Below are 13,272 nucleotides of genomic sequence, written 5' to 3' on the forward strand. Positions count from 1 at the left end.
CCTCATCCTTGCTGTTTCTATCTCTCTCTCCCTCTCCCTTCCTCTCTGAAAGCAATATATATATATGTGGAATAAACGGGATTTTAGGTGGGGGTGGACTATAGGAGAAGAGTTTCTTCCTTTCACTGATGCAGCTGTAACCATGCGTATGCTCAGGCTTCAGGAGAGGCTTGTCTCCAGTGTCTTCTGCTGTGGCAAAAGGTCTGGTTGAACCCCAATGAGATCACCAATGCTGACTCCCATCAGCAGATTTGGAAATTGGTCAAAGATGGGCTGGTCATCTGGAAGCCTGTGACTGCTGATTCCCAGGCTCCATGCTGGAAAAACACTTGGCCCGTAGGAAGGGCAGGCATATGGGCAAAAATAAGCAGGAGGGCACCGCCAGTGCTCAAATGCCTGAGAAAGCAGCCTGGGTGAGGAGGATGAGAATTCTTCACCCGCTGCTCAGGAGATACCATGAATCTTAGAAGACTGACTGTCACATGTCCTACAGCCTGTATTTTGTATAAATTATATACGTTACTCTGTGACTTGCTTTTCTCACTTACCAACATTCAGCCAACATTTCCCAAGTCACTGCACACATATTTAACTCAGTTTTTAAAAAATGGTTGCATTTTAATCTACGTATGGATCTCCCATAATGTATTCAACCAATTGCATGTTGATAGATATTCATATTGTTTCAAGCTTTTGCTAATACAAAATATAGTATCATTAATATCCTTAAAATTTACATTTATATACTTGGCTTACTAACATTTTTTTTTAGAATACATGCTCAAAAGTAGTACTACTAAATTGAAGAACTAGTCCATTTACAATTTTAATAAGTATTCCCAGATTATTTTCCAAAGATGTTGTAGCAATTAATTCCCACTGCTACATGCACTTATTTGATGGCAAAATTTAAGAAGTCTGATGATATCAAATGTGAAGGAATATGTCCATTATCTTGTTCTCTCATACTTTCCTGGTAGAAATACAAATTGGTGCAACTATTTTTGCAAGTAGTTTAGCATTATCTTATGAAGGTGCACATTCATATACCCTGTGGCCCAACAATTTCACTATTAGATGTGTGCATAAGAAAACTCATATCTGCTGAACCGGTTTGGCTCAGTGGATAGAGCGTCGGCCTGCGGACTGAAAGTTCCCAGGTTCGATTCCGGTCAAGGGCATGTACCCTGGTTGCGGGCACATCCCCAGTGGGGGGAGTGCAGGAGGCAGCTGATCGATCTCTCTCATCGATGTTTCTAACTCTCTATCCCTCTCCCTTCTTCTCTGTAAGAAATCAATAACCCAACAATTTCACTATTAGATGTGTACATAAGAAAACTCACATCTATACTAGCACACTCAAACAACAATGTTCCAACAGCATCATTTATATCAACAAATATGACACAAATGCCCTTTGACAGGATATTGGACATATAAATTGTGGCACTGACACACAAAGGCAGTAAAAATGAATGAAATATAACTACATCCTAGAATATAGTTTGTACATATTATGTAGTATATAAAATACATGTATAAAATATTGAGTGAAAAATTAAGACCCAGAAAATATTATTTACTATTGTTTAGAAACAGCTGGGCATATAATAAAATAAATAAAACTATATACATATAATAAAACTGTTTTCAAAAAAATCAAGGTAATAATAGACAAGTGGTTGCCTTGGATTGGGGGAGGAAGAGGGATTAGATGGAGAAGAAGCACATAGGCAGATAGATGTATGTCACTGTTGATGTGCTGGTTCTTTGAAGTGGTTCATCAGTGCTAATTAAATCATAAGTAGGTGATAATTCATTACCTAACTAACTAATTAAAAGGGGCCATTCATGAGAGTGGATCAGGAACCAAGGCTATAATAAGAAAAAGAAGACAGAGAAAAAATGGAACAAATGCCAAGGAATAAGAGAGGAGACTTCTGCCCCGGGGGCCAGGTTTCTGTCTGATGACAAGTCAGGAGTCTCAGCCTCCTGGGTTTGGATCAGAGCACTTGTGGGTGATGTTGACACACTCAATACAGAGACCCTGCAGAAGTCTGAGTTGCTTAGTGATAGCAAACGCCATGGATTCCTAATCATGGAAATTCTCTTTGTGTATGGATGTCAACAGGGCCTGTCATTCTGAAGATCTGGTAATAATTGGTTTCTTCCTATCTCATGTCTTTCATCCTTTGGTGAAAAATATTGTTTGGAAATTTGCATCTTGCCTTGGAGTGATCCACCCATTAGTGGAGGTGAATCAGCAGTAAGCAGCCATACAATTTTTGTTTGGGATTTGACGTGAAGTTCCCCAGAGTGGGGTGAGTTGCCCCAGAGGGAAGCCCTGTTCTCTGGCCACTCACCTCTCTGCTGTCTTAGCCAGTTGTCAATACCTCCAGGCCCAGGAAGGGCGTGAATGAAAGGGCAGAGCAGATTGGAATTGGGAAGGCTGGCATCAGGATGAATTATCAGGGACCTTATTGGCTTCATTGCAGGGTCATCTGGTCCCTCCCTGAAGGGTTGGTGGACTAAAACAATCACCTTCCCTCCTGAAATGGCTTGGTTGTCAACCTTTTTCAATAAGAACAAGACAAGTTGCTTCTTGTGATTGAGTCCCGGTTAGGTGGGTCAGGATGGAGGCGCAGACTTTTCATCCAATTCTGTATCCTGGGGTTTGGAATGGAGTCTGGGGCAACAGCTGTAATTGTATAATGACAGATGAAATACTTGCTCTCTCCAGCAGGATGAGAAGATGGTGAGCTGTTATTGTTATTATTTTTGATTTACAAAAAGAGCAAGTCATAAAGCCCCAGGGCCACTTAGCTAATGGACACATAATTCACCAGGCACTCTCTAATGCAGCATGTTATGGGCATTACAGCCAGCTCTCTGCTCCTCTCTGAGCCCTTGTCTGGCTGAACAGTTGGAGCCCAAACCAACACAATCTGGACTGCCCCCAACAATCCAGGACTTTTGCGTTAGGCCTCAACCCACCTCCAGGTCTGTGTTCCACAACCTGGACCCTCAGAGGTTCTTAGATCAGCAAATCTGAATTTGTCAACAATAAGAAAAAGATTATCTACTCAAGATAGAACTCTGTTGCTAGGCATTTCCCTGACCTGTCGTCATGTAGGAAGTGCAGATATGGGGACCTACTCTCCTACCCAGACTATTCTTCCTCTCAATAAATATAAGACCCATACGTGGGTTTATTTGGTCTCTAATGAATCTTTCCCCTTTAGCAGTATACTCCGTCCACAATGGCCAGATTCCTCTTCTCATCCTGCTTAAAGTGCTTCTCCTTCTTCAAGCCTCAAGTCAAATGCTGTGTCCTCTTTAGAACGTGCTTTGTTTGTCTTAGTTGGAATTAAATTCTTCTTTCTGCACTTGCCCCTTTCATGGCATTTAAAGTTCTACCTTTTCTGTTTGCATATGAGTCCCATGAGGACAGGAAATGGGGCCATGAGAGATAAAACCTGTGAAGTGTTCAGCAGAGTGAGAACACGGCAGGTACTGCAGGCATGTTCGCTCCCACATTCTCTGCACAGAACCTTGGATCAAAGTAGTCTTCAGGGTTTAGTTGAATGTGCATGGAACTGAGAATAGAATGGCAAACTAACCAAAGTAATAAGTCATAGGATAAAAGTTTTGTGACACTTCTGAATTACTTGTTTTGACTGGGAGAGATAGGGAATAAGCCAATTTTGTTACAATTCAATTTGGAGGGAGCTGTTCCAGATTTAGCTTCACTGAGCACAGGAAATAAATCAGATTGTGTCTGATTTAAGTTTCTTGGTTTTGAATATTTGAGATGGGTTCCACCTGTTGTCCTCATCCAGCCTCGGGTGTATCTGAACTACGTGTACCGTCATGAGGATGAGAAAAGGGGGCTGTGTCTTTAATTATGATGTACCCCACACATGTAGCTCTCCTGTTTCAACCAAAGTGAGTGAGAGAGTCATCTTTGAGATTGGAAATACTTTGTTATACAGAAGTTTAATTATCATAGTTGTCATAATGGAATCTGGCCTCCAAATCTAGCTGAGCAATTAGAATATTTTACTGCAAAGACAATCTGTTGCGATTATTTTTGTTTAGTTTTTCAATAGTCTGGATCTTATTGTTTATCTTTACATAGAACAATGTCAGGGGAAATAAGCTTGGACCATCTGGAAGAGGATTAATAACAGCTGCTGCCCCCACCACCACCAACATCCCCATCTGCACCACTTAATGCCGCCACTATCACTAAGCCACCCAAGAACCCTGAAAGTAATATTTCTCCATTTAGGATAAAGAAACTAAAGCCCACAAAGGATAAGTCATTTCACCGCGAGGCTGAAACTAGAATTCAAAATCAGGCCCACCAGGCTTTGAAGCTTGTCTCGTTCCTGCCACCTCGCACCCCAGGCCTTCTCTTTCCATGAAGCCTGCTGGCTTTAGTGTATGAGCACATGGCCGTGGTGACTGCCCCTGAGCCTAAGAGGGGCACCACTTGCATTAACATGCATCCGGAGACCTTGCGGAGAGTTTATGCAGGGCTGGGGCTCCTCGTAGCTGAAAGACTCTGATTTTTCGATATCATGCAAAGAGTTTCCTCATCCCACTCCACAGCCCAAGTTGTGGTCATTAAAAGGCAAGTCTGGACAGTGGACTGGATGGTGACCCCCATAGTTTGAGCCTTGGTTTCTTTCTGAGCCCGTGCAATTGCTCGGAGATGTAGTAAAAAGCTCACACAGGCTGTGAACTCAAAGCTGTTTACCTTGAGCAAGTTACTTAGTGTCTCTGGGCTTCAGCTTCCTTAAAATGAAGCCCATAACATCCCCTTCTTGGGAGGATATAATCATAAAATGACTTGTTGATCAGTGGCACCTAGAACAGTACATGGAACACACTAAGCACCCCATGAATGAGGGTATTAACTAACTGAGTAAAGGCGTACAACCATGCCCCCCTTAGAGGGTTGGTATAAATACTGAATTAAATATAATGAAGACCAAATGACTATGATAATGTACCACACTGGATGCATACACAGAATTATGACAGGTGATTTTATAGAATATGGATGCTGAGTCCTGGAGCAAGTAAATGATTTGTCCTTTTGCTCAATGACAGAGTATGTCGTTTGCCCCCCAACCAGGCAGCCCACTTCTCAGTGCCCCGCACAGGGTAGGTAATGCTGGGCATCCAGTAGGAAGGCTGGCTTGAGCTCAGCACCTCCAAAGACAGAGGAGATGAGAAAAAGAAGGTCCCCCTCAGGAGGTAAAAGTCTCCAATGTTCACTCTACAGTTGGACCCCAAGCAGCCTCCTCACTTTAAAGCACTGAAAAGGTAAATAATCCAAATCCTGTATCAAGAGAGACACAAAAGTTGTTAAAACTCAGCTAACACTTGTCAGTCCCAGAAGCACCTCCAGTGTTCACTCGGGCAACTTGGAAGGCGGCTGTTCAGTGGGAATGGTGATTAATGGGTGTAATATGCTAGAGAGGCTCCAGGCTGGGCCTTGATCGCATTAGCTCCCACGCCCTGAAGAGTGATGCATTGATTCAATTCACTGCACATGGTGCATGGACCTGCTCTGACATGAGGACGCCTCTCTCCAGACACATTTGAGGGCCAGGGAGGGGATCACGAGGAAGGATGCAGGGTGGTGGGGGAGGGCGAGGGCGTAGGCTGGACTGCTGTCACCCATGCTTACACAGGTCACCTAGGCCTGGAGGGCCACAGGCAAATGGACTTTTCGGTTAAAAACAGACAATTCCTTCGCCTGGTTGGACACATGTGTCCACTTTAGATGCAGTGGGTGAGGTGGTCATGGGATAAGCAGCGTCATGGATTTCTGGAACCTGCTCTCTTTATTATTTAAAACTTGTTTTCTTTTATGCTTCTGGCTTGTTTTTCTTGGGAGTTTTGAAATTAGTAAAATCTGCTTACTTACTGTTTTCAAAAGCTTTGACTCACTCAAAGGGAGCTTGGATTCGTGGAGAGACCATGTGATTAGGAGCCTGGTGACCAAACTAGCTGTGTGCTTTGGGGCAATTTCACTCTTTCACAAACATTTAGGGCCCTCATTATGTGCAGGGAGTCCTGCCACCTGCATAGTAGGGGCTGAGATGTACAGAACAGCCTCTGTCTACCCCAGGTGCCTACAGCCTCATCCTGTGTCTCACTTGTTTTATCTGAAAATTGAGAACCACGGGATGCACCCAACTTCCTCCATCAGCTGTGGTTCGGGTCACGCGGAAAGCACTGAGCACGGCGTCCGGCACGCAGAAGGTGCCCGGCACATCTGGCAATGATGTGGAGAGTGACTGTGCTTCCGTCTGTCCTTGTGTATGGAGTGACTCATCAACCAAAGTGTCATCAAGATGTGACCATTAACTTTCCATTTTTATTTTAAAAAGCAAGGCATTAATTATAACCCTTTTTGTTTATCCAAGTATATGGAATTTAAGAACCAAATAGATCAGTGATGGCGAACCTATGACACGCATGTCAGAGGTGACACGCGAACTCATTTTTTTGGTTGATTTTTCTTTGTTAAATGGCATTTAAATATATAAAATAAATATCAAAAATATAAGTCTTTGTTTTACTATGGTTGCAAATATCAAAAAATTTCTATATGTGACACGGCACCAGAGTTAAGTTAGGGTTCTTCAAAATGCTGACACGCCGAGCTCAAAAGGTTCGCCATCACTGAAATAGATCAACTCAGCGTCTAAGTAAGTCTGAGGAAGTTGGCAATGAAGGCAGAAAGGGGCTGGCAGCTCCCTCAGTCTGCAGGTGCAGAGGCCTGACTGCCAGTGTTACTCTGCTTTCATGCCGTTAAAAATATATAGTGTCCCAAGAAATGAAGAAAAAATGTAGCCTTAACTTATCCTAAGGGGAAAAAAAATGTAGGTCATGGAGAGACCCTTGGGGAATATCACTACCACCTGCCAACCTCTTTTCATCATCTGGAAAGGAAGGGAAGGGTCTGCAGAGCCGCGCAGTGGGTGGCCGAGGCTCTGAGTCCCTCCATGAATGTCGAGTCCTCATAAGCAGGATCAAGACACTGAAGGGCTCTGAGGCGCAACCAAATAGCTGGGCCCATGCCTCGGGACCAGGGTGAAAATGGCTTGCACAAATGGTTTCTCAGCCACGATCGATTGCCCAGTGGGTGTGAGAGAAAATCTCGACAGTGTCCTCTGAGGAAGAAGGGGAACTCCCTGGACTCAGAGGCTCCGGCTTCTTTGGCATGAGATGAAAGGGCAAAGCCCAGGGAATGGCTGCTTCCCATGTAAATCCCAGTCACACCTGTGCATGAGTTCCCTGGTCGACCCCTCCTGCCCGGCCACCACAGGTTAGTTCAGGAGGAGGCTGAGAGCCACCGAGGCACAGCCACCCAGGAGGGAAGCACCAGTCTGTCCTCAAAGGATATGTGACCCAGGTGGAGTGGGAGCTCCGTGCTGCAAGGGCCAGGAGAGGAGGCTGCGTTTGCTGATGTCTGACCTCTGCTCCGCCTCTGCAGCTTCACAGACAGCACTGCGGCCCCTGAACAGCAAGCCAGGATGGAGTGGCAGTCAAGGGCCTTAACCTGCAGAGTGATGGAGATGCAGTTAACAGAAGGTGGCTGCTTTAGGTCAGGATGTGGGTGGCAAACAAGGGTATTAATCAATCTGCACAACAAAAAGAAATCCAAGATGAATGATGAGGAGGCTGAGGGCAGCTGCCCCAATAAAAAAAAGGCCATGATCCTAGCTTGGAGCCACATTAGACAGAACGTGGAAAAAGTATTTGTGGTTACAGTCCAGAATACTAATGTGATCAACCTTGAAAATACAAAAATAAACGGGCAGATGACATGAGAGGACAGATGGAAGGGACGGACGGAGGAGGGAAGTTCTGGTGTCCTTATCTGCCACAATGAGACGAGAGGAGCTAGTCCCCAGAGTGGAAGAACAAGAAATAAGGGTCAAATATATTAGTTACATCTACAGGTAGAGGACCAAATCTATCACTTTTGATATATTGGGAGGAGGCAGTGGGTGGTAGGAGGAGTAGGTGAGCTAAATCTCCATTTCTTAAAGCAATAAACAATATCTAAATTTAATGACTGAAGAATTAATTGTATAAGCTGTGTAGTTAGAGGCATGGAGGTAACTAGTAGAAAAGTAACTGAAAACAATAGTCCTCCCAACCAAATGGGTATAAATGGTTGTGTTTAGATTGTGGAACTGGGTGCAGAGAGACAGAACAGAGGCTCAGCCTATTGTTTTTCTTTCCTATGCGCTTGTATACTCATATTTGTAATAACTGTATGCATCATTTCATTGCATGTTTAAATAACAGTTTAAAAAAAAAGAAAAGAAAAAAATGAAAACCCTCATCTTGCCAAGTCATGGCTGCTTAGTCCTGCAACAAAAATTAAATGATCACATGGAATTTGTTAATTGTTCAATTGTCTTCTATAAGTGTTCTTTTTTTTATTGCTTAAAGTATTACAAAGGGTATTACATATGTGTCCTTTTTTTTTTTTCCCCGCCCTAGACAATCCCCTGGATAAGTGTTCTTGTAAAAGGGCTGGATAGACAACCATGAAGCACTGGATTTCAAATTCAAAAAGAAAGGGTGAATGTCGAATCGAAGTGTCATTGCCGCCAGAATTATTACCTGTTGGGTAAGCACTGCTGCAGGTCCATTCTTGGGGTATAAAGCTCAGGAACCAGCTGTTGGGCTGGAATTGGCCCTTGAGCGAATGGTCCAGCACATGGTGGGTTCACTGGGAATGGCCTGGCCTTCAGAGAGGACACAGTTCCTGTAGAAGGAGACCAGGAGCTGGTAAAGTTTTAGGATCTTCTTTCCTCAGTCTCCAGGGAGCATTTTAACAGTGAAATGGGAGGCACGGACCCCCATCAGACAGCCCTGGCCCGGCGGGATGGGATCTTTTTTTTTTTCCGCCCCTTGCAGGTTACGTGACCCCCAGCCAGTTACTTAGCTTCAGTGACCCTCAATTTCCCAACCTGTGAAATAAGGTTAGTAAAACCTCCTCCCAGGGGAGCTTAAAGAATATACAGCAAAAGCACACAAGGCATAGTATCATGCCTGCTATGGTGTGGAGTGGGAGAGAGAGTGTAGAGGGCAGGGGTCTCCCATCACCCAGCCCAGAAGGGCCCAAAGGCTGGCTTTCTGGCCCCTGGGGCCCAGAACACCACCATGAGTATCAGGAAGAGAGGTCCTGACCAGCTGGGAGAAGGCAAGGGATTGAGTCAGGTTGACCAAAGAGCAAGAGTGTCCATCTAACGGCATCCATGTATCCAGGCAGCATTCTGTCAGTCAGCTGGCTGGGATGCCTCACAACGTTGTAAATAATCAAAGAGCACTGAATCACAGAGAATCATAGAGAATGGTTTTTTTGTGCTAATTTTATTTCCCAGGACAGCCCAGCTTGACTCTCCATCTGTTTCCAGCATGACCCTGATTTCTATCTAATTTCTCAGTTGGATGCTAGAGGCAGAGAGAGGTTAAGTGATTTTCCCACAAGCCTTTGGTGTGGTTACTTTTTATAGGGGTGAAGTCTCGGTGGCTGTGTCAAGGCCTCCTCCGTGGTAACCCTTTAGCAAGGTTCAGGGGAAACTGTGAGGTTTGAAGACGCACAGACTTGGTATTATGTTTCCCCTCTGAATGAAAAGCCCAGCTGCTTATGCTCTAAGTCTCAGTTTCTCCACCTGTCAAATGGGTTAAGTGACATCGAGCCTGTTTAACTGTTGATGGGCATATAGCAAATGTGTGTCAGTTCTCAACAATGCCTGGCACACCATAGGGACACAATATGAGGTACTGTTATTTTTATTATCTCCATATGGACCCTTACAATTGGCAAACTCTTTGAAATTCCTCTTCTTGATGGTTTCTTTATAGACTTGATTTCATGGACCAGTAAAATTTCAAAAAACAAGAGACCAATATAGGGTTGACAACTTGTATTTTGCTGAGTGAGGCCATTAAAAACAAACAAACAAACAAACAAACAAATTATGCCATCCATTAGCAACATACTTTCATAAAAGAAGAGCTATTTTAGCATACACACAGAGAATAGAAATAACATAACATCAGAATAAAGGGCAGTCTTTTAAAATTAGAAATGATTCTACTTGTAAAACATTCACTATGTTATTATTTTTCCTCATTTCTCCATAGTTTGGTGGAAACTTTGTCATAAACTGACAGCTCTCTGCAGATATGTGGTTGGGAATGACCACCTCATGAAAACAAATGAGGAAGATGAGGAAAGGATTGCAGCATTATCTCCATTTTACAGATGGGCAAACTGAGTCAAGGAGAGGCAAACTAACTTCTGATGTTCCTTAGAGTTCTAAGTATCTGTTCTATTACTACCATAATTTTCATAATCATCAGAACCCTTAATGGAGTCTATTTCCTCAGAGCCAATCACTGTGCTAAGTACCTTACAAGCATTCCTTCATCTTATCCTCACGGCAACCCCATGACGGGAGGTGCTGTTAGCCCCATTTTGATAACGAGTAAAGTGTAGGTTAGAAGATCACACACATAGTAAGTAGCAGAGCCAGAATTCAAGGTCACATACATAGTAAGTAGCAGAGCCAGAATTCAAACCCAAGTTTAGACAGCTCCAAAGCTGCTGCATGCTACAGATTATATCTTCTCAAGGTCAGCATCTGGTGAGAGGGAAAATTGGCTCCCAGTCCTAAGCCTTCTGCCTCTGGACCCACTGCTCTTCCTCATCATGAAAGGCCTGAGGAACCCACTGCAGAAAGCAGGGTCTGCCTCTCCCTGCTGCTCGATCTGTCTGGACACACCATCACTTTGGCTCCATTGCCCTTGATGGTGGGAACCCAGGGCTGGGAGTCAGAAGCCGGGTGAAGAATGCAAAGGAACTGCCCCTGACCTTGCCTGCCAGATTTTCATTATCAACAAGGAACTAAGGGCGTTGCTGCTTCTGCCTGTGCAACATTCAGCCAGGCGAGGCGCAGAAGCTCTTGGCACACTACTCTGAACAGAGTAAGACTCCAGCTGATTCTGGGCGAGGTGGAGCTCCAGCGCTACTAGATGGAATCTGCCGTGTGACCCAGGAGCCAACACTGCATCCATGTCCTCTGGATGGCAGTTCCCATTTTACACGTAAAGAATGAAGTAGAAAGAGTGAGCTGTGTGTAACCTTCTACTTAACTGAATATTAATTAGATGTAGTAACCCCATGAGAGCCAGGCAGTGCAGGTCTCTGCCCTTCACCCCACAGTTTAGACGGCCCCAGTGTGGGCCTTCCTATAGCCACAGGGTGAGGGGTCCATTGGCCAAGGGCATGCCCAGCAGGAGCCCACACGCTCCCATCTAGACCTTGTTCCTGGTACATGGACGACAGAATTCCCTGCTCAAACAGCCTGGAGCCACCTCCAGGGCCTGAACTGGCCTTTTACCCAATCTGCAGAGGTCAGGGTATGGCTCAGACTTGACAAAAAGGTCATTATTTTAAAGTCTCTCTGTGGATTGAAGATCTGTGTTCCTTACCCACTGTACACAGTCAGGAGTTTATACCTTCTGCTCCCAGCCTTTCCCCCATTGACACCAGCAGGAATATGGAGATTTGTTCTCTAAATAAATTTAATTGAATGAACTTGGGCCTCAGGGTCACTAGGCTCACTGGAAGGTAATGGGGAAGGGCTTGACACATGGGCTGAAAATAGGAAGATTCAGTGAAATCTTCACAATGAGACACATCCCTGGCCCCGCCCTGCCACAGAACGACTGTGGCCTGGCATTTGCCCTGTAAAGCAGAGATGGACTCTTCCTCTCTGGAGAAACTGAACAGATGCCAAGAACAGACCTTAGAGACTGACATCTGGGGTCCTTCAGTGAAGCGGTTGGCTGCCCTCTGATCGTCCGTGCTGCGGCAGCATTCCTCGGGCAGTAAGCTGGTGCTGCAATCACTCACCTGGACATGCCCTCGACTCCTTCCCCTCTTTCCTCCTTGCACACTCAATTACACATCTCTGTGTTATCTTGCAGGCCTCCAAAGTTCTTCTGGAAAGCTTATTCTTTAATTTGTCCTCTGCAAGAGGACAATTGCGTGCTTTGTCTTTTAATTTCAAACTCCATCACTTTCACACAATGACCTTGCTCCAGTTGTCTTTAATAGAAGTCACCTAATAGAAGCCACCCTCATCTCCCCCTTTATCCCCAAAGCTAGAACTACCCTGCATCTGCACCAGCTTATTCCCTCTGCTGTGATGGACAAGGCATCCTTCCTCCTGCCTGAGGCCCTCTTCCTTCTCTCCTCCTCACACCCATCTAGAACTTTACTCCTACAATGATCTCCTCTCTCATATCTTCAGCCTCTCTGCTCAGTCATCCCTATCAACAGTTTTCCATCTTTAAATGCCGTTCATTCCCTCTCCCATACTTGACCAGCTACAGCTCTTTCTGTTCCTCTTCACAACAAGGCTACTTACTGAAAAGGGGCACACTCAATCATGCCCCTTTTATCACCTCCCATTCACTCTTTTAAACTTAATTATTTAAAATCTCTTTCAGGTTATTGTCTCATTTGTTGTGGCCTCTGATACTCCAATTTTTTTTATTCTTGTATTATTTATTAATTATTGCATTATCTTCCACATGAACAACTATAAATCTACAAGGGAAATGTAAGGGAATTTTACAACCAGCCTGGTATTTTTTTTTAATTAATCTTTATTGTTGAGATTATTACAGAGGTCCTTCTTTCCCCCCCACTTGCCCATAGCTTCCCTCCCCCCAGTTCCCACCCCACCCTAGGCCCTCGCCACCCTATTGTCTGTGTCCATAGGTAATGCATACATGCATATAAGATCTTTGTCTGATCTCTTCCTGCACCCCCCACACCCCCTTCCCTCTGAGAATTGTCAGTCTGTTCCATTTCCATGCCCCTGATTCCATTCCATTCACCAGTTTATTCTGTTCATCAGATTTTTTTATTCATTTGATTTTTAGATTCACTTGTTGATAGATATGTATTTGTTGTCACTTTGTTGTTCATAATTTTTTATCTTCACCTTTATCTTCTTCTTCCTCTTCTTAAAGAATACCCTTCAGCATTTCATATAACACTTGTTTGGTGGTGATGAACTCCTTTAGCTTTTTCTTGTCTGTGAAGCTCTTTATCTGACCTTCAATTCTAAATGATAGCTTTGCTGGGTAGAGTAATCTTGGTTGTAGGTTCTTGCTATTCATCACTTTGAATATTTCTTGCCACTCCCTTCTGGC

The sequence above is a fragment of the Myotis brandtii genome, unplaced genomic scaffold, assembly GCF_000412655.1.
Source record: "Myotis brandtii unplaced genomic scaffold, ASM41265v1 scaffold4, whole genome shotgun sequence".
Taxonomy (NCBI): Eukaryota; Metazoa; Chordata; class Mammalia; order Chiroptera; family Vespertilionidae; genus Myotis; species Myotis brandtii.